Source organism: Cydia strobilella, chromosome 10, assembly GCF_947568885.1.
Source record: "Cydia strobilella chromosome 10, ilCydStro3.1, whole genome shotgun sequence".
NCBI lineage: Eukaryota > Metazoa > Arthropoda > Insecta > Lepidoptera > Tortricidae > Cydia > Cydia strobilella.
The window spans coordinates 17,775,519-17,798,845 of NC_086050.1; the positions used below are offsets into that span (position 1 = coordinate 17,775,519).

Sequence of the window (23,327 nt, forward strand, 5' to 3'; positions counted from 1 at the left end):
ATAAATATAGATTTTAATAACAAAACTTCCGTGAGACACAGACATGTTAAATATATTAATAACCGTCCGCAGCAGCGTAGCAGTGATATGTGGTCCGTCACCGTCGACGCAAGCTCCTGATGACGCTCCTCGGTACGGAGTGAAACATGTCGAGCGTTTTCGACTTAAAACACGTGAGTGACCCGTTATTAATATATTTAATATAGATTTTATTGCTATTTGTATGAGATGCATGTAATTTTACCTAGACTTAAGAAAATTGAGTGCCCTGACAGGGTGTCATGTACCTACCATCCTCAAACTGTAACACCTAATGTATTATGAACATGACTGCAATACAATAAAGAATAAAGGATAAATGTCTTAATAGCGACACTAGGGTACGCTTATGCAAATTTTAATTGAAATTATAATAGATTTTATTCAGCACGTGTCCCTGGGGACATAATGCTGCCGGTGTCCGTCGATCGCCACACAACAAAGTTGGGGTTATCTCTTTAGAAAATAAAACTAATAACAATTATACAAAAAACTTTAGGCACTACAGAACGGCCACGCACCGCCCCACCCCGACTCGAATTACCTCGCCCCGCGACAGCAAATTGACGGCCGTTTGCCGGCCGCTCAGTACTATGTGTTACGGTCAACTTAAAATATATAAGTATTTATAGTACTTATAACGCGTAGGTCCTTATTAAACGCGATTACGCGCGGTCGCCCACTTTCGTCTTAAAAGAAAGGACTCTGGATTAAGTCCAGAGTTCCAGACTCGGAAGTTTTTTAAGCGCTGAGTTGCAAAGACACAAGTTCCTAGTCCTACCAAGACTAAATCTAGATACATGTGCTGGTCTTAATACTGGTTACTTTTGTGATGTAGATTCGCTAGATCCATTAAATAATTCTTTATATTTTATTTTATAAAAAGTGTTCCTTATTAAATAAATACTTAACACTTTACTTCTCATTATTAAGGCCTTATTTATAAAATATGAACACATTTAAGCCTGCCATTTCGAAAGCTCTTGGCATTCTTTATTAAAACGAGCCTCAATTGATCGCCCGCGAAAGCCTAAAATACCTGAAAGAAGCCGATTTTGATTTTAATTTACTGAATTGGGCGCCGTGAAAGAATCGAACAAGGCTTTGTGATACGAGTGACTTTGACAAATGAGGCGGTCAATGATAAGGAGATAAGTTGGGTGAAAGTAGTAGAATGGGCTGTTTTAGAGTGCCTCTTAGAGCCGGTAAACCTAATGTAGCTCAAATAAGGCCCTTCCTATTTATCTTCTTACTAGTACTTACAACTTGTTTGGATTCTTCTTCTTTGTCGTTGTACTATTTGCAGTGTCGGGGTCAACTGCTGACATCAGGCACAGATGTTGGTTGCCGTACAATTTCTCGTCATTTTGGAGGTTCTTTGGACATATGATGCATCCATTGAAGTAATATGTATACTATGGAAGGTCTGTAAGGAAATGAATCTTCATGTATCAAAACGTGACCGTAAAAAACAGTAAATAGGCGGCGCCACCATACACTGAAGTACGTAGACCATACACCTAGTATTTTATATAGATGTGCACCCGTGCGACCGCGAGGGACAGAAGATACGAAATGCGACAAAATAAAAACACGTTTTAACATTCCTGACAACATACCAGAAATAACCTACGTAATTTGGTCGGGTTATTTGTTGCCCCTCCCCCATTTCATCTCTACATTATTATACCTCTATGGTTCATGCCATAGAGTCTCCTATATTTTACAATACTCTTTGGTCTCAGAGCCTACCTAGCGCCACCGGAGAGATTAGGAACTATTATTTAAAGCTGAAAGCGGTCACTTTTGCAACATTTCTGCCATAAGAGATTGGCATCCTTTCTATACCATCCATAATGTATACACTAGAGGCGGCCTCTCGAAGAAAATGTTTCCGCACCTCAATGAAGTGCATGCACTTCATTAAATTGCTACCAGTAGCCAGCTATTGACTTATTGACGTCAAACGCAAAAAATGGCGGACACCTCGAGGACACAATAATTCAATTAACTGAATTATTATTCGATGTAATTTTATTGTAAATGCGATTAAAACATTTAAAATTTACATGAAGGCGAGTGGTCTTACGTCATAATTTTATCGATATCGACTTAGTAAGTTTTACTTCTCATTGGAGATACTGATAAAATATTTCACACCATCCACGAAATAAACCACCAGAAATATATAAAAACCTAGACCGCAGTTATTTTCACACAATTTCTATTTAATAAATTCGAAAGAACTATAAAGAGTAGGTAACTTGACCGTGACGTCATTGTTCTGTATTTTATAGAAATTCCATAGTGGCTAATCGTTTTCACAGTTCCAAAAAACCGGACCAGTGCGAGTCGGACTCGCCCATCGAGGGTTCCGTACTTTTTAGTATTTGTTGTTATAGCGGTACCAGAAATACATCATCCGTGAAAGTTTCAACTGTCTATGTCTATCACGGTTCATGAGATACAGCCTCGTGACAGACAGACAGACGGACAGTGGAGTCTTAGTAAATAGGGTCCCGTTTTCATCCTTTGGATACGGAACCCTAAAAACTGATTTAACTAAGCAGTCAACTACCCTATTTCTGCTATACATTTACCTGCAGATTCTGCCAGAAAGATCGAACTGACACATCTGTACATATACTACATACATTACGTAAGTACATACCAGCATGTTTAATAAATTAGTCTCAGTATTCACCCTCATTTGGGTTGCAGTAAGCCTTTACCCTATCCCACAAAGGCCGTAATGACATTAGCGTGATGCTGCGAGCCGCCGTGCCAAACAGACTTATGTCCAATTACCCAATTAGGCTTGTAAAGATTAAGGCCCACATCACAACGTAAACGGAATAGCGTCATTTTGGCACCTTTATCCCTCTCTCTTTGCCTAGCCACATCCCATTTCATTTGGTGTCGGCTCTCCTCGTCAATCTTCGCCACACTCTTCGGTTCTGGGTCGTCGTGTCGTTGTTGTCTTTATGTTTATTTGAAAATATGGCGGCGGCTAAGGCGCTCAAAAATATAATATCTGAACATATGTGCCATTTTCATCCAAAAGGGTACTTATTGTCGGTTGTCAATAAGGCGCTATTTCCATATAGCTTCAATTTGAAATCAACCTTATCGGCAAGCGACAATGTGGTACCATATACAGATATACAAAATGCGGCAAGTTTATAAAAGTAGGAAAGTTCTAGGAAATTTCACAAGAACTAAATAAAGAAAATTTCAATTTTGTAAATGGAAAATTACGTTCTCAATATAGGGAAGTTTCCGAATGGTTCTAGGACGATTATCTTCATTATATGATTATAGTATGAATCTTCTCAAATGGTTTTTACACCTAATACCCTAATCTGTTAAACAAAAGCTATTGTTTCTTTTGTGCGAGCGGTCGGCCATCCTTAGGTGTAAAAATCATTTGAGAAAATTCGTACTATAGTCTTTAACCATGTTCATGAAAAATTCAAATATGTGCGAGGACGCGAGGACTTACAGTCTACAATAGTATACTAGTACTAGTATTACTTACAGCCTTCCCGATGCTCTGTTAAGTCGTTAAGTATAATCTTGCGTTTGGTTAACGGCGTGCCATGATAGGTGAGTAAGTGTCCAACAAACTTTATGTCACGACGCCATTTTGTTCAACGTTTTCAGTCGAGCTCAAAGTGAGCTTCCACATGACGCGATGACGCGCAGAATTATGAAGCTGCTTTGAAAAATTCAAGGCTTTCGCTGCCTTTACGATTCTTGGTTTTATGCCAACATACATTGCGGCAGTACAGTCGAGTTCACAAACATCTGTACAAGCCAACGTTCCAAAAATATATTAACTATCTAAAACCTATACGGCTACTATGAGCCTTATATTGACATATTCCATTTTAAACTTTTTTTTTATACTACGTCGGTGGCAAACAAGCATACGGCCCGCCTGATGTTAAGCAGTCTCCGTAGCCTATGTACGCCTGCAACTCCAGAGGAGTTACATGCGCGTTGCCGACCCTAACAATCCTCTCCCTCGAGCTCTGGCAACCTTACTCACCGGCAGGAACACAACACTATTAGTAGGGTCTAGTGTTATTTGGCTGCGGTTTTCTGTAAGGTGGAGGTACCTCCCCAGTTGGGCTCTGCTCTAGATCTGGAATGACATCCGCTGTCCTGTGCCCTACCACACAAAGCGAGATGTCATTCACAGTGCCCATACCTCTCTTTTGGACGTAGTTTAAGGACATACCCGGTTCCACTCTCCCGTTTTGGACCCATAATTAATGTCATTAACGGGTCTAACGCGATAAAATTTCATTATTTTACCTTTTTTCGACGTTTCAGTTAGGTTGCACTAGCTGAGGTCACAGAAGACTGACGTCCCAGCCGTGCCGTGGACAATAAACATTAAACAGAAACGGGTATATAGATAAATTTATTTGTCTACCATTTATATAAACGGGTAATGCTAATGTCGGGTAGTTTAGTGTTATTTGTTATTTACCAATATCTCAATTGATATTTTGCTGGGACGTCAGTCTTCCGTGACCACACAGCTAGTGCAACCTAGCTGAAACGTCTCAAAAAAGGTAAAATAATGATAATTAATCGCGTTAGACCCGTTAATGACATTAATTATATTGACATATTCGCTATTGTGTGCTTAACTTATTTCTATGCATCTCACTCGTATGGCATATTAGTGCGAGCGAGATGTATAGAAAGGAAGTTACGCAGACGTCAGTGTCAAACTGGTGGTAGAAGAACTGTCAAGTCTGAAGAACGACTGTCATTTTGACAACAGCCTGTAGACCTACGTATATAATCTGTGCCTACGTCAATCAAGGGCCTAACACTCTTTGATAGAGAAAGTCTTATTGCGATTCCTATAGAGGAAAGAGCAAATAGTGCTATGCTTTGTCCTTATCACCGGGTGGCATCATAGGTAGGAGGCGATGGCGAAATACCGAAATTTATAAGAGTGAAAGAGAAAAAATCCTATGCTGCCCAAATTTTATATGAATATTCTTTCTCTTACCCCCGGTCGCTCGGTGGCGCGTCTATAACTACTTGTACATACTATGTCTATGACGCCAATCAAATAGTAAAAATTATAATTTTTAAAACCTTTGCGCTTTGAACACATATTAACTCACATTTATATAATCGGGTCTATCACGATTTGTTTTCGTTACCTTTATTTACCGACGTTTCGACACAGGTTTCACTGGTCGTGGTCGCTTCTATCTGACGTCCCAGCAAAATGACAATTTTTTTTAATTTTAATTTTAATAATATGTAATTCTATGGATGTAATTAATCCGAAATAAAATCTTTTTAATTTAATTTAAAACAGAGATTTGTGTGACTACCCGACGAAGCGTATGAAAAAGTTTGGTGTAGACAACATTTTCAAACCACCCCCTACACATAAATGTTAATTATTGTCAATAGTTCGACAAGCAACAGTAAAACTATGGACGGTATAGAAAGGACGACAATCTCTTATGGCAGAACTATTGCAAAAGTGACCAGCTTTCAGCTGTAAATAATAGTTCCTAATCTCTCCGGTGGCAGTTAGGCTCTGGGACATGAGTATAACATGAACCATATTAGGCAACAAATAACCCGACCAAATTACGTAGGTTGTTTTTGGTAGTATTTCGGTGTATGGTGGCGCCGCCTAATTACTGTTTTTTGATGGACACTTTTCATACATAGAGATTTGGCTCCTTTATATAGGTATAGTCTCCATGAGTAAAACTAGTAAAAATATATTGGGATATATTTATGCACTTGCTCCTTGTCTCAGTACTGTTTGGAATTAGATTACACGAGCATTACTGCAGCTGTATTGCAGCGCGACATTACTGCTGACTGCATTTCTCGTCAATCTGCAAGTTCACCATCGGTTCTGAAGAGTTTATACTATAATATACCTATATAATTCGTTTTCTTTTTGCCTGTAATAATATTAATACTAAAATTTGTTAATTAGATACTTTTTTATGTTAAAGGTAAAAGCCTCGAATCACTTTCGTAATTAAAAAAGTTTTTGCGCCCATTTGGCTTATTAATAATTAATTAATTTCAAGCTATTTTTATAGATCTAAAAAAAGAAAATTGTTGATCTTTGCAGAAACTTTGCTCGGTATGGAAATGCGCATATTTTTCTGTTACCGTAAAAGTAAATTTAGTGAAAACGCGTTTGCAGTTCTTAACTAGTTATTTAAAGAGTTAAAACGATTAGGAACCTTACTGGAAAGCCAAGCAAATTACATATCCTTAGGATAGGCTACTAAATTATTTTCAAATGGAGTGCTTCCGTATACGTATATAATATTGTGTTTCCTCATAAGAAGCATTGACTTAGCATTTAGCAATTATGCTTTTCGCAATATGAAAGACAAATGAATAATTAATGTTCCTTGGTTTGTCAAAGAGATGTGGCGTAGCTAACAATAATTGCTTCTTTAGGGATGACTCACGTTAGACCGGGCCGTGTCCGGGCCGGAGCTTCTGGCGCTTACTTTTCTATGACATGTGATCACGTGATGCTTTCCATAGAAAACGAGCGACGGAAGCTCCGGCGCGGTCACGGCCCGGTCTAACGTGAGTCATCCTTTAGGCGGTTATCAAACCGATGCGATTAGCAGATGCGGGACTAATGTGATAAACGTTTTAAAGGAAATTAATAATGATAATTGGTAATAGGCATGATAACAACATCACACATACCTCATCACAAGTTGAAAAGCTATCTGCCAATCTAACCACTTTACAATAAGTTTATTCTGAATGGTAATTTAACTGTGACACCGACGGTTTCTTTTCTTTATCGCTACAATATGCAAGAAAAATAGAGATACAGATTTTTCTAATACAACTCAAAACTCAATGCAAGTAAGGAGAATAGAGAATACAACATAGTTATCGTTCAAACCTGGAGGCGAATGGAAGGCGTTGGAGAGACAGGATAACGAATGAGGAGGTGCTAAGAAGAGTGAGTGAAAGGAGAGCTATCCTTAATACTATTGCAAATTAGACGCGGAAAAATTATTGGACACTTAATACGACACGATCACTTCTTTAAAACTATTCTATAAAACTAAACTTAGGGGCGGATAGGACGCAAGCGGGGTAGAGGAAAACCCAGACGCAGCTTTTTAGAGCAAGTGAAAGAAAAAGTAGGGGTCGTGTCGTATCAATGTCAAAGAGCTGGCGCAAGATGGAAAGCTGGAAGATACTCCTCCGACAAGAGAATAACTCTTAAGTTAATGATGATATCTTCCAAACCACTCACTTTTTCAGGACAAACCTAAAACAGAGGAAGGACATTAATAAAAAAAAACAGAGGAATAATGGCTACAATTGCTTAACCTCCTTTCTTTCCACAGAATACAAATGCAACAAATCGTACCTAATTAACCTGCTACACCATCCGTCTTCGTTTCATTTAAAATTTAACGACCGTGATGCGAAAACAGATGGAGATTAGAAAAACAGGGCTTAATACTGCTGCAAGATTAATCAGAGGGAGCGAATAAATCAAGTCGCGCGACGATTCCGCGACATATTAGTCGTGGTGACCTACGGGTGTGGAAAAACGCTACGATTTTCTTACAATGCTGTCATATAATGTTAATGGAATAAAGGCCACTTTCGAAAGAAGAAAGATAAGATATTTGGAAGATAGTGGATCATTTCTAGATGAAATCAGCGCAGGACTGGGCGCAGCAATAAAAGGCTGAAATTTTAGTATTTTTATTTGCCGCGCTGAGATGATCCATTATCAGACCTTTCCTGTACTTTCACATAGTCCTAACGAATGTACAAACTTTTTATTAATAACATACCTATTAACTGCTATCATCAAATTGCAGAAAGAAAGAACTAAAACTTTTCTTGTTTTCGCTGTGTTTTTCTCGCCGTTCCTCAACACAATATCGGTAGACAGCTGACATTCATGAGGCTTCATTATACATCTTCATCAACAACTTTACGGCATGGAAAGCTGGTCATAAACATCTGTTGGTACGCGACGTTATTTTTCTGCGACCGCAGAGATTCCTTTCAAAATTATTTTTCGTATGTTCACATAAACATATAAGAGTGTAGGCCAATAATAAATGTGCCGCGCTAAAAGGACTCTTTATGAGACCTTTCCTGAACGTTTAAACATCCTAATGAGTGTACACAGCTAATTGCTGTGTTTGGCGTGTTTCTTCAACGAATTATCACGCCATTAGGGCGACTGTTTGAAAAGGGAGTCTAAGAAGTATTAAAGATGACTCACGTTAGACCGGGCCATGTCCGGGCCGGAGCTTCCGGCGCTTCGTTTTCTATGGAAAGCATCACGTGATCACCTGTCATGTCATAGAAAAGATGCGCTGGAAGCTCTGGCCCGGACACGGCCCGGTCTAACGTGAGTCATCCTTTATGCTTGTGCATGGTGTTGACATATGTAGGTATAATAGCGTTGTACAAATACTAGTATACATACTACTTCTGAAACTTACTTAAGAATCACACGAATCCGCCACCAAAAAGCCGGTCCCATACCATCGAAGCTACGCTCTGATTTTAAAACTAAGGATATGATTAAATTAATGAAACTTGGCAATGATGACATTTGTCACAAATCTGAATCTTATTAGTGTCATAAGTAAAAAAGATAATCAGAAAGGTCGAAGAAGAATAGAAATAGAAATAGAAATAGAAATATATTTATTTGCCATTAAATGTGGTATACAATGGTGTTACATTATTATTTATAGAGCTATACACATTTAGACTTTAAAAAGCCATGCAAATTGAAAACTTATACTAAATTTAAGTTTAATTGACATCATTATTTTAATCAAAACATGCATTATTAACCTAGTTATAAAGCCATTAGTTATTAACGTGGACTGTTACTAACAAATTATGAAGTGACAGTTAATTAACTAAAAATTCCTTCAGACTGTAGTAACATTTGTCGACGAGGAAAGAGTACAGTTTGTTTTTAAATTTATTGAGTGGTAGCTGTTTAAGCTCATCAGGCAGTCTATTAAATATTTTAACGCACATTGCATAACAACTTTTATTTTTCATGACTGTATGCATATTAGGGAGTACTAGTCTGTCAGGATATCTAGTGTTAAAATGTGTTATATCTCTTTTTTTGACGAATATATCGGGGTGCAATTTAACAAATACACAAACTTCGTATATATAAATCGAGTGTACAGTTAACAATTTCAATTTAATAAAAGAACTTACACAAGATGTTCTTTGACGCATGTTGCATATTGCTCTAATGCATTGTTTTTGTGCTATAAGGGCATGATTTACATATGACGAATTTCCCCACATCAATATACCGTACCTTAAATTGGATACAACATAAGCATGATATGCCATTATAGCGGTTTTCATATCAGTTATGCGTGTCAATCGCCATAAAACATATACAAATCTATTAATTTTTGAGCATACCTTATCCACATGCGTTTTCCAAGTACATCGATCATCTAGGGCAAACCCTAAAAACGTAGTGGGATACCACTATTCTACGAGAGTCTGTCCATTATAGGCTATATGCAGTTCCTCCTTCTTTCCTCTTCTATTAATAAATTGAATATACTTTGTTTTATCAATATTAACTTGTAAATTATTATCATTTAACCATTTAATTATGTCAGCAATTGCATTATTAATAATATTCTCATAATTTTCATTATCCCTATCGCAAATAACAATTGAGATATCGTCCGCAAATAAGCTACAACTGTGATTTGTAATTAGAGGCAGATCGTTAATGTATAGAAGGAACAATAAAGGTCCGAGTATAGTCCCTTGAGGTACTCCGACCCTATTACATAACATGTTTGATCTATAATTCTGTTGCATTTTGTCATCGTCTGCACCTAATATTTCAACTATTTGGCGTCGATTGCTGAGATAGCTCTCAATCCACGAGTTTACCAGTCCTCTCATGCCATAGGCTTCACATTTTTTTAGTAATAACCTGTGCGATACATGGTCAAAAGCTTTGCTCATATCAAAGAAAATGGCAACAGTTTTGTGACCCTTATCTACATTATCAACTATCTTGTTTATTAAATTAAACGTGGCTAATGTGGTGGATTTACCTTTTTGGAACCCATTTTGGTGGTCACTTATTATTCCACTTATTTTAATAAATGACAACAGCCTTGTATACATTGCTTTCTCCAAGATTTTAGCGAAAATTGGTATGAGCGTAATTGGTCTATAGTTTCCAGGAAAGTTTTTGTCTCCTGCTTTAAAAATGGGTTTAACAATGGAAATCTTTAGCTTGTCAGGAAACACCGCCTGTTGAAAGGTCATATTGATTAAGTGTGAAAGTACAGGGGCAATAATGTCACTTGTTAACTTAACTATATGTGTAGGGACGTCATCATAGCCAACCGAACGGGTGTTTCTCAGTTTTTTTATTATATTAACTACTTCTATTGGGTCAATAGGGAAAATGAACATGTTAGAATTGTTGAATTGAAGAGAATATTCATATGGATTAGCATTATTATTAAAATTAGAATTATTATGAGTGGTGTCAATGAAAAAATTATTAAATACATTTGCAATGTCACTTGGTTTATCTATGATTTGATTATTATCTGTAATTTTGTCAATGAGTTTATTCCTCTTATTTAATTTACCTGCGTCTTTATTTATGATTTCCCAACTAGTTTTCGAGATATTCTTAGCATTATTTAGCCTTGCCATATTATCTAACTTTTTAGATGTTAATATAAACTTTTTTAACAATTTTTTGTATTTATTATAGTTCAATTTATTTTCAGTTGTCTTGTCCTTGTAAAACCTATATCTTAGTTGTCGTTTGGTCTTTAAAGCATTTCTCAAACCCTTAGTAATCCATTTAGTACAATGCCGTGTTTTTTTAACTCTGACTTTACAAATAGGAAACGACAAATTAAATAATAACGTATATACATCATAAAAATTGTTAAAAGCAACATTAGCGTCCGGTTCAGAGTACACGTCATTCCATGAGAGACATGTCAAAGTGTGACGAAACTTTTCAACGAGTTCGTGGCTAAAGTCTCTTTTCTTGACATATTCATATGGAGAGGGAATATATTTTCCAGGCTTCAGTATTCTAAGTATTTGCCCTGTGTTATGATCAGACAGATCTAATGGAAGCACTTCACCTACTGCGTCAGAAACATTTGATAATATCTGATCAATGCAGGCATTTTGTCTCGTGGGTAAATTGATATGGGCTTTAAAATTGTAATTTTGGATGATGTTGTTAAAATCATCTAATTGATGAGACGGCTTCAAAAAATCAATGTTAAAATCGCCCGCTATGATAATTTGTTTTCTTGTTTTTGTTGCAACAATTTTTAACAGAGCGTCTAATTTACTTAAAAATAAAATATAACTACAATTCGGAATCCTATAAATACAAATTACGATACAATTTAGATGTTTAATTTCTACTCCACAAACCTCAAAGTAAAATTCTGTTTTTAATTCATTAAGAAAGTTAAGAGGCTTCGTTTCCAAATGATTTCTACACAAGATGCAAGTTCCTCCTCTTCATTTTGACCTTGAGAAATATGCTGCTAATTCAAAACCCTCAATGTTAACATTTGCTTCGTCTCCTGTTCGGACGAATGTTTCATACTATTTATTACCTCAGGAGCTACTAACACATACAGGCTGCTCCATATACTGGTTCTAAATACCCTAATACATATGTACATTTCGGCTGCGTCCAATGGCTAGGGACACCCTGTAGATATACTATGATACCTACTTGAATGTTCATGTAAAATTTCATGTTTTTTCAAAGGTAACCAATTAGGATGCATTTGGGTTCCTTATCTTAGTTTGCAAATGCCGTCCGTCACAAAGACAATGCACGGCAATAAACTTTACCTGAGCTAACCTTTTTTTTCAACACCCACATTTTTATGTGCTATGCTATTGGTCATCACTTTTATGCTGTCGCCTGACCGCCTGCAAGACGTTTAAACGTTTTTGCCCTTAAGGTGGTTCACCGGGAATGTCCCCGATTGTACGTTGTATAATACCATAGAGTAACTTATACTAGAGCGGTACTGTCATAGTAAATTTTGTAACCACAGTAAATTCACTGCCATCTGTCGACACACTTTAAAACTAAAAATGAAGATAAATAAAAATACGATAAAATGTATTTAAATATGGATAAATGTTTTTTTTTATTTGCATTAATTATTTTTATGATTTTGACCCATGTTCTTTCACTGATATGCGTTAAAATTGTTAAATAACAAACGAAACTGTCAACGCCATCTATACGACAGTAGGCTAAAGCTAGTAGCGCCCTCTGATCGAGAATCAAATTTTCTTGATTTTCGAGGCACGTTTTTTCCTTAGACTGTATCCATCTATTACGGAGTTATATTTATCTTTGATAATACCTACCTACCCACTTCTCCCTAAAATATTTATTTATTTGTTTCAGAGTATTTCTGGAAGCTCCTGTTGAATTCGGTAAGTATTACCGACGACTACTCCTCCCACCGTTAAGGTACCGTTCGGATTCAGACTGCACCAGCGACCAGCGTTACTGCTCAGCCGCAGTATTGCGACGCGACATTGCTGGCGCAAATGTCAATCGCTATCCGGGTTTTGACATTTTCGGCAACAATGAAGTCGGCAGTAATGTCGCGCTGCAATACTGCAGCAGTAATGCTTGTGTAGTCTGAATCCGGTACTATCGTACTTTCAACTCGTTTCAAACCCTTATGTCCCGTATGTCCCGAAGGAAAACTAAATTAAATTCTGAGATGAATAATTCATCCTATAAAGTAATTATATAGGTAGGATAGTTTCTAATAATCATCATCATCATTCCACGCCAACGAAAAGTCGTGGACAAAAGCTAGTTTTATAATATTATGATTTTTCCTGCATTTCTAAATGTCATGGTATGGTGATTCACACAACCCTGCCCTTGCCATAGTTGGACCGAATCCAATGCCACGTTAAGGGGCCCACTGACTATCAGTCCGCCGGACGATATCGGCCTGTCAGTTAGAACAAAAATTTGACAGTTCCGAACAACTGACAGGCCGATATCGTCCGGCGGACTGATAGTCAGTGGGCCCCTTTAAAGATAAGTTATGCAAGCAATCAAAATATGAGTCGATCCGGTTTCTTTTGAGGATGAAATGTCTATTTTGAGACCCATGACAATAAAGTATACAAAGGTCAGAAATGACAATCAAAGTCTGACAATCATACTCTTGGTCGGTATTACGCGTGAAACGCCCGTTACTAAATGGTACTTGATTATGACGTCACGATGAAGTTGAAGACGCCTTGAAGTATGGAAAACATGAAAATTGCGTTTTCACATTCGTTTATATATATATATATATATTTTTAAATACCACGACGGTGGCAAACAAGCATACGGCCCACCCTGATGGTAAGCAGTCACCGTAGCCTATGGACGCCTGCAACACCAGAGATATTACATTACATATACAGGGTGGCTTAGAAATAAATGCATTCCTGTTGCCAGGTAGGTTTTGGGATTATACTGAGCAACTTTGACTATGGGACCAACCACGAAATTGCGAAAAAAAATTACGCTTCCATAGAAAATGGACCAGCCAAAATGTATGAAACAGCCAAAAAAAATTCGCTATTTGGGGGTTGGTCCCATAGTAAAAGTTGCTCAGTATAATCCCAAAACCTCCCTGGCATCGGGAATGTACATATGCTAAATTATCAATTTTTAATAAGATTTGTATATTTTTTTATTATTGGAAGTTAAAAAAAAGCTTAACTTTAAATCTGGTTTTGTATTTTGTCCAATCAATTGTGATAAATTGCTCATTTTCTATCCATGTAACCAGAAGTTGTTATGAAATGTAACATGGGTCATCATCCCTATTATGGCAGTGGCGACAAGTCGGGCTGACCGCGGCACGCTTGGACCCCGTCCAATGCCGTGTTATGGAGATGAGTTATTAACATAGAGGTATAGTTAGGCAAATGCTTTCATGTCGGAGGCTAAACGACAATCAAACTACTATCATCATGTCAGTTCAGAGTATTCAGATGTGTTAACGCCTCGTGTGTTCGGGCATCTTCGGGAGCCGTCGCCGACGCAATGCATGGTGCGGGGCGCGGGGCAGCGGGGCCGCCAACGGCCATTCTCTCAGCAATCTTGCGACGGACGGCGGACGGTCGAGCCCGTCCTCATACCGTGATATTATACCCAGGGACCGGCCCGCTATCCCTTATCGGGGTTTTATAAGGGTATTGCATAAGGCTTAACTCACCATACCCTTTGCCAGACGAAACCCTTTGTTTTGGTTTTAAAAACCCTTATATAAAGCTACCACATTTGAGTAATCGGTAGCCCAAATACCCTTACAAAACCCTTATCATCCGCTCACCAACACCTTGCATATTGCTTATAAGGGTTAGCCTTATAAAGGGCTTCCCTTTTAGCATATAAGCGTGCTAATTTAAGTCGTCTACCTTGTTCATAAAGCACACATTACTTCGAATCCGAGCGATCGTCAGCGGCGACGGCGGCGTTCTTTGACTAGGCACGTATATTCTTTCCTTTTCATACACTACCGTAGATATATACTAATCCTGTCTCTTTCATGTAAAGGGAAACCTTTATAAAAAGCGCTTAAAGATAAGGGTAACCCTTATTAAGAGCTAGCCTTATTTTTGGTTAGCTTTTCGGTAAGGGTTAGTCAAAGGTAAGGGTATGAATAGGCTTGCAGTTCAAAAGGGAAAGTCTTTCAATGTGTTAGCCGTGTTTAAGTGTCACCCATTGAAAGGGTTTTATCGCGGAAAGGGTTGTCCGGTCCCTGATTATACCACCTCTGTATCACCAAGTTATTATACGTGCATGTATTGGACTATGAGTGTTTTTTAACTCACCTCATCCACGACCCCAAGATCTTCTCGTCCACCCCTACATGCGTGGACAGATGAAAGACATGCACTTCAGGCCCCAAGGATCTCGTCACCGGTCGTATATGCTATACGCGATCTAGTCTTAAAGTTTCCTGCGATCTATAAGCTCCTCTAGTTTAGTTTTGACTACCGGTCTGGCCTAGTGGGTAACGACCCTGCCTGTGAAGCCGATGGTCCTGGGTTCGAATCCCGGTAAGGGCATTTATTTGTGTGATGAGCACCGATATTTGTTCCTTAGTCATTACATTTTTACAAGGTTAATCAAGGGCAGATGCCATAAAAGTAAATCACACGGAAACTAGTCTATATTTGGAAGGGCAGACTCCAACCAAAACCTTAAAAGGTAAAATTTAGCTGGATAAAAAAATATCCCGAAAAAAAATCTAATTTTCATTAATTTTTTAACCGACTTCAAAAAAGGAGGAGGTTATTAAGTCGACCGTATTTTTTTTGTATGTATGTTATAAATACAAATACAAATAGTTTATTTTGGTTTAACATTATGATACACTTTAGGGTACTTAACAAACTGTACTTAACTTAATTAATATAATTTATACAAATTATTATACAATTTACAATTTAATAAAATTTATTTTCACGTCACAATAAATAAAACAGTAAATAGAAAGTCCATGCATAGATCGTGATCGGCAACGCAGGCTTCGTCAAGTGGACACAAAAGCAAATCAGCAACAGGCTTCGTTATTTACAATTTATGATCAGTTTCAATTGTGTAATTACAATAAAATCTTCTAATTATATTTCAGGTGAAAGTGTGTGCGTGTCTCTCTCTCTCTCTCTCTCTCTCTCTCTCTCTCTCTCTCTCTCTCTCTCTCTCTCTCTCTCTCTCTCTCTCTCTCTCTCTCTCTCTCTCTCTCTCTCTCTCTGTGTGTGTGTGTGTGTGTGTGTGTGTGTGTGTGTGTGTGTGTGTGTGTGTGTGTGTGTGTGTGTGTGTGTGTGTGTGTGTGTGTGTGTGTGTGTGTGTGTGTGTGTGTGTGTGTGTGTGTGTGTGTGTGTGTGTGTGTGTGTGTGTGTGTGTGAATGTGTTTGTGAGTGGGATTCATTCTAACAGTCCCTCCGTTTCTTCATAATCCAGTGTGCTTAGCCATGATCTAACATTACTACACTTTAGCTATGACATTGGGTAAATGTTAAGTATTTTATTAACAGAGTTATATAACTTAGCCGATTGAGTTGGAAATTGACGTTGGGCGAATTTTGATTTGGTAGACGGAATTTTAACATTGGTTATTTTCCTACGTCGAGTCAAGTTGTCATTAACAAATTATATAGCCTTGTGTTGTTGAGAAGATTCATACTATACACCCGCGCTTTCCGATACTTGGACCCTTTTTCACTAGGGCCACAATTTATTTTAGTATAAAATAGCTAGTAATATTGCCGAGGAACCTGAGGAGCATAAGTAGAAGTATATTTTCAGAGTTGAGATAAAAAGTAAAACACCGCGTGATGTCCATTTCTTCCGTGGCGCGTCATATCTTTTGTTTCAATCTAATTTCCTAGCTACACGTCACGCCCCCTTTCAACTATCCTTATCGGAGGGCTTCTGATAACCTTTCTGCCCTGCAGACATCGGTCACTTGAATGTCGCCTCTATGTCAACAACCTTGGTTGTACCTAAATAGCAGCCATTTTTAAATCGCCACATAACCTTAAAACACGCCATTTCCTGTGACAACAAGCTATTACGTAGAACCCACCCAACCCTTTCCACAATAGGACGCAATTCGATACAAAATGACTGACTTAAGACCTTTTGTTCCGAGTTATCAAAAGCCCTAATAGCTAAACGTATTATGGTTCATTCAATCCGTTTTCAGCGTTTCTGTGCCCAGGAAGTGTTCACAATAATAGGTACTTAATGCTTTGCATTGACGTTTTTGATGTGGCTTTTAGCTTTATTTTGAAAATCAATCCTTTGATTCCTATAGAAGTGTCCTACGTGGGCGATCTCGCTGCCAACGCGATCGCCGTGGGCCCGCCGCGCCGCGCCGTACCGCTTCGCTTCGCGATCGCGAGTTGTTCGCTTACCTAAGACACAGCGTTATTATTTAATCAAGAAAAGCGTGAAGACCGTTTTTGACTCATGCTCATGACTGAATCTTTTAAGACTTTTTATGCAAACTTCTGTTGCAGACTCATTATGTGCCATTATGCACCCCTTGGTTTTCAATTCAGAAGGATTTATTTATTATTCCTCCATACCGTTACGAAAACTCATGTATATTGCTGGTTAAAAGTTACTTCGCAATAAGGTAAAATAATAGCGTAAAGTGAGATTTATTCCCGTATGAAAAAAATGAAAATAATACCATTTTGAAGATATTGCAAGGTCGAAATTTGATATAGATAATAATCCCTACTAATAGTATAAATGCGAAAGTATATCTGTCTGTCTGTTACCTCTACTAAAATTAAGAGGAAGCTAATATATAATATATAATTGGATAAAAAAGGGTTGATCGCCTTTACCTCGTTGTCTCGAATTGTCATAGGTACTTAAATCTGAAGTTGGTAGAGTATGCTGTAGGCAGGTTAAGTTCTTCAAGACCTGGAACACCTGGAGGGCTGCTAGATGAAGCAGGCGCCCGACCAGAGCTACCACACGTTTAACGTGCAGTAGGTACTGTTTGCTGTAATCAAGAGTTCTTCAAGACCTGGAACACCTGGAGGTGACTTCCCACGCGTCCCTCAGCGCCTGCAAGATTTTGCTGAACAAGTTTCTGCTGGAGACGCTGCTAATGGGAGACCAGGCCAACAAGCTGAATATTCAGCAGGTAAAATTTTGATGGTGAAAAGGGGGTGAAAGTTTGTATGGGGAAACAACAAATATCTGATTGGTTAAAAAATAAGCTACCCAAATTACTAATTAATAAATATTACGTTTCGAAATCATTTTAATTATTCGCAACAAGCTATCACTCGATATTGGACACGTATGTTGACAAATATTGAAACATGAATATGTCATGTAATTGAATTTCAGGCTCGCTGCCAAATTACTGTATAAGTTATGATAAAATCGTCATGGGGGCGAGGGGGGGTGTTTAGCCGTAAGCGGCGTACATTATTAAAAAAAACACATTTTTAGTCATGACCATTCCTAACAGTTTTCTATACCGGCCGCATTCCTGAAAAACGGCCATGTTGCGAACGCAACCTTTTATTTGTATAATGCAGTAGCTAAACGCAGCCGTCGGGCTCGGTTACTATAATGCTTTCTAAAAAGCACCAATAGGAGCGCTCCACATAACTTGTATCGCGGCCAATTAGAGGCACCTAAATTTAAAGTACGTTTTTAAATCACTCTTGCATCAGCCTCCATACTATTACCACCACTTCTACACCTTTAACCGTTTTCGTCAACTGTACCTCGTAACCAGCACCTATATATGCAAGATTACACGTTTACTTCAAATCGAAGGCTTTTTATTTGTCGTCGAGACCTGCACGGCGGCTATAGGCCAAAATTCCTGACATGTCAGAAAAAATCCTGACGTCTGGTAACCCTAATATCGTTGCACTTTACTGGAAACAAGCAAAACACATTAGCTAACAGGCTGACGTGCAATTTGCTGATCAAAGGAAACCTAGGGTTTGGCTTGTTTCCCAGGGGTCTGTAGGTTTTGCAGAAATACGGTTTCAAACCTGACAAAGTATTTTACAAAATTGGCGTATACATTTGCATAAACGATGATTACAATACTAGCTCTCTCTGTTTTTAGGGTTCCGTACCCAAAGGGTAAAAACGGGACCCTATTATTAAGACTCCGCTGTCCGTCTGTCCGTCTGTCCATCTGTCCGTCTGTCCGTCTGTCTTTCACCAGGCTGTATCTCATGAATCGTGATAGCTAGACAGTTGAAATTTTCACAGGTGATGTATTTCTGTTGCCGCTATAACAACAAATACTCGAATCCTCGGTGCGCGAGTCCGACTCGCACTTGGCCGGTTTTTGTATTTAACATCAGAAATGTCTGCGAACGATGTTATTAAGCTTAGAATTAAAGCTAACGGTAGAAGTCGCTAGGGCCTCCCTAGTGGCTCATATATGGTGGAAATATTCGCTGCATTGGGTACGGTCTTGGTGGCTCAGATGGTAGAGCACTGTACTAGTGATCCAGTGGTCGCGGGTTCAAGTCTCACCCAGGACAGTGAATTTTTCCACTTTTAATTTATTTCTAAGCTTATATTAATAGCATCGTTCTCAGACGTTTCTGCTTAATACATAATTAATTGTGACATTTTTAACCAAAAGGTACCACATTGTCGCTTGTTAATAAGGTTGATTTTCAATTGAAGCTATATGTAAATATAGCGTCTTATTGACAACCGACAATAAGTACCCTTTTGATTGAGAATGGCACAATTTAGTATGGGATGGCGCATCGTTACTGGCAAAGAGGATATAATAAGATAGAGCGGTACTGTCATAGTAAATTTTGTAACCACTGTAAATTCACTGCCATCTGTTGACATACTTTGAAAATAGAAATGAAGATTTATAAAAATACGTTAAAATGTATTTAAATATGGATAAATGATTTTTTTATTTGCATTAATAATTTTATATAATTTTGACCCATGTTCTTTCACTGATATGCGTTAAAATTATAAATAACAAAACGAAACAGTCAACGCCCTCTATACGAGAGTAGGCCAAAGCTAGTGGCGCCATCTGATCGAGAATAAAATTTTCGTGATTTTCGAGGCACGTTTTTTTCTTAGACTGTATCCATATCTATTACGGAGTTATATCTATCTTTGGTTACTGGTGAATTTCCAATATGACTTGGAACTCTGGTAGCCGTTTAAGAAGTGTTAACACTCTTACTGTAGATGTCGCTAGAGCCTCCCTAGTGGCTCATATATGGTGGAAATATTCGCTGCATTGGGTACGGTCTTGGTGGCAGCACTGTACTAGTGATCCAGTGGTCGTGGGTTCAAGTCCCACCCAAGACAGTGAATTTTTTTAATAATTTATTTTTGAGTAGACGAATCGCCTGATGCTAAGTAATTACCCGTCACCCATGGACACCTGCAAAACCAGACGGGCTACAAATGCATTGCCGGCTTTTAAGATGAAGTACGTTCTTTCTTAAAGGTTTGAAAGTCGTTTCGGTCCGGAAATACCGCGGGCGACAGTTCATTCCACAGTTTAGCTGTGCGAGGCAGGAAGTTCCTGTTTATTGGCTGTGTTTTTTCGCAGTAAGTAGCCATTAGATTGTCGTTATTTTCTAAGCTGATTTTAAATTAGGTATACCTACCAAACAGGCGTATATAAACGTAATTATTGTACTAACGTACAACTTTTTAGGGTTCCGTACCCAAGACTCCGTTGTCCGTCTGTCTGTCTGTCACCAGGCTGCATCTCATGAACCGTGATAGCTAGACAGTTGAAATTTTCACAGGTGATGTATTTCTGTTGCCGATATAACAACAAATACTAAAAAGTACGGAACCCTCGGTGCGCGAGTCCGACTCGCACTTGACCGGTTTTTGGAATTGATCACAAAATTGCATAAGGATGAAGGGATAGTTTCGACTTTTGTCGACGTTGGTTGGATGGCACGATTCCAATCAGGGGTCGGAATTAGCAAATTTGAAAGGGAACGTGTATGGTTTTCTAATTAGCAGGAAAGGATCGGCTTTGTAAGGATCAACTGGATTTTTGGTTTCATTTTATGTTTTTGATTTCAAAGTTTTGATTTGATGTGAAGTGGTGACATTTTCTTTTTTATTATTGTCGTCGAAAGTGTGAAGGAAAAACATTGTGTGCACTGTTTCAATGGCGTCACGAGCGTTTGCGTTGTCTATTTTTGCATGGGATTTTGAACAGCGCGCCAAGCGGGACGTTCTGAAAACTCAAAATCCCATACAAAATGACACGCGCGTACGTCACGTTACGCTATCGAATGAAATTGAATTGAATTGAAATGACAAGGGTTAAGGATGACTCACGTTAGACCGGGCCGTGTCCGGGCCGGAGCTTCCGGCGCTTATTTTTCTATGACATGACAGGTGATCACGTGATGCTTTCCATAGAAAACGAAGCGCCGGAAGCTCCGGCCCGGACACGGCCCGGTCTAACGTGAGTCATCCTTTACTGGCTTTTAATTGTGTGTAACTCGGCCAACACGGGCGATACCTAAGTATGAAAATTGTAAATTCGATTCACAAAACTTTATTTTATATTTTACCATTGTAATCATTCTCTTCTTCGTTCATTTTGTCTTATCAAAATCTTAATTATTTAATTACTTTACCCAGTTTCAAGATCCTTATCACATTAAACGACTGACATTAAATATAATCAAATTTCCTCACCGACACCTAAATGCCTTCCCGTCGCCACCAATTATGTACATTGCTATTAATTCAATTACTTCAAATAATCCCAGATTTCCCAATATTTGATTAACTTGTTCAAAAGAGCTTAAATTTACTAACAATTTAATAGTGCTTACGACCTTCTTAAGTTTTGTTAGTTCGAGAGAATTATTGCCATTATTTGGCGTAAATCCTGTCAAGATAATAACCGTTTCGTGCCTGCAATATGGCCACTTGAACACGAAAAGTTTAAAGGAAACTTAACTTTATTATTTTTAATTAAGATTGAATCTCCAAAAATCATAAATTTTGAGATGTCGCCATATAGAAGGCAGGGGATGAAATGGGCTGGATTGTTTGCTGTAGTAAATTAATTAGTCATTTTGAATGATGACGTGTGTGAAACCGGTATAATAATAGTTTATTACGGTATATTAATCGTCGAAGTCATACGACTAATAGCCCTAATGGGTAATGGGTATACACTACAATGGGAAATAGGAAATTATCGGTAGCGTGAAACGGGCCAGTTAAGGCGTTGAACTATTATTACTAATAGATAGAACCGGCACAGAGAACCAGTATTTTGCGCCATGAGGCTGCCGTTTTGGCATCAAACCATAAAAGCGGAGCGTGAACCTGGCGACCTAACGTAGTAACGTAGGCGAACAACACGCGAACGCGAAGCGAAATGATGCGGCGCGGGGTAAATCAATCCTTTGATACCCTATAGAAGTGTCCTACGTAGGCGATCTCGTTTTGAACGCGAACGCCGTGGGCCCGCCGCGCCGTACCGCGCCGCTTCGCTTTTCGTTCGCGAGATGTTCGCTTACGGGCTTACATAAAGGACCATAAAGTAGACGCAGCATAATGCAGCTGCAGGAAACATCAAATTTAGTATAAATGGCCTAAAAAATTACCTCTTTTACATTTGCGGCACTAATGCCGTCGGCAGCTAACGTTGTAACGCTGTATTCTGAATTCGAACGGTACCTTTATATAAAAATCCATTGCCTGTGTCTCTCGCTAAAACGCCCACGACAAATTCGCTAGCAAATTGTCACAAACGTAATGAAAATATTTCCGAGAATTTTTCTGAAAAATTGATTGAGTACTAAGAATTTCGTAGAAAGAATATATGTAATGTCGCAAAATGGATAACACACTTGAATTTATATCGAGCATCATTCCCGGGATGACCCGCTTTTGATTTATGTTTGTGCTTTGATCTTCGTATTCATGGTAAAATAATTTATTAAATGTAACGAACAACATGTAATACAACGATAATAAAATAACACAAAATTAACGAAAAATATACATATTACAATACAATACAATACAACACAGTCGAAACCTTTGGGCCATGGTCATCAGACACCAGACAAGTTATGAAAGAAATTTCAAATAAACTTGTCTGGGTGTCTGGCGACTTTCTAGCTGGCGAGTATTTCGCTCAGCGGCTAAGTCTGGCAATCCAGCGGGGAAACGCAGCAAGCGTCCTGGGGACGATGCCCCATGCAACTTTAGGTTTTTAATTAAATTAAAAAAATTAATTAAAAAGCTTTTATTTCGGATTAATTACATCCATAGAATTACATATTATTAAAATTAAAATTAAAACAATTAAATGTATGTTAAACTTAAAACTAACTTAAACTAAACATATTTAAAAAAATAAAATAAAAAATATATACTTTTTTAAATCTGCACGTGGCGCGTGCGATTTCGCCCAGTGGCCAAATATCGGGCTGTCATATGCCCCTGCGACCGCACTCAGGAGCCCATTGGTGCTGCCGCGCGCACGTTAATGTTTTTAATTTATCTTGTAAATAATTATTTCAAAATAAAATTTCAACTACTAAAATGTTACTTGACATCACTTATAAGCAATAGACCGTCATTATCATTATACATACAACACACACAGCACACACACACGCACATATTTGTG

At 38.3% G+C, this 23,327-nt stretch overlaps 1 protein-coding gene across 1 annotated transcript in view; it reads left to right on the top strand.

Annotated features, from left to right (window-relative positions):
- The first annotated feature begins 12,515 nt into the window (after window positions 1-12,515).
- The window catches only part of LOC134744537 (uncharacterized), a 139,149-nt gene continuing 128,337 nt past the window's right edge, over window positions 12,516-23,327 (top strand). The window contains exon 1 of the mRNA XM_063678354.1: window positions 12,516-12,564. The gene's annotated coding sequence lies outside the window, so the exon portion shown is untranslated. The remainder of the gene's footprint in view (window positions 12,565-23,327) is intronic.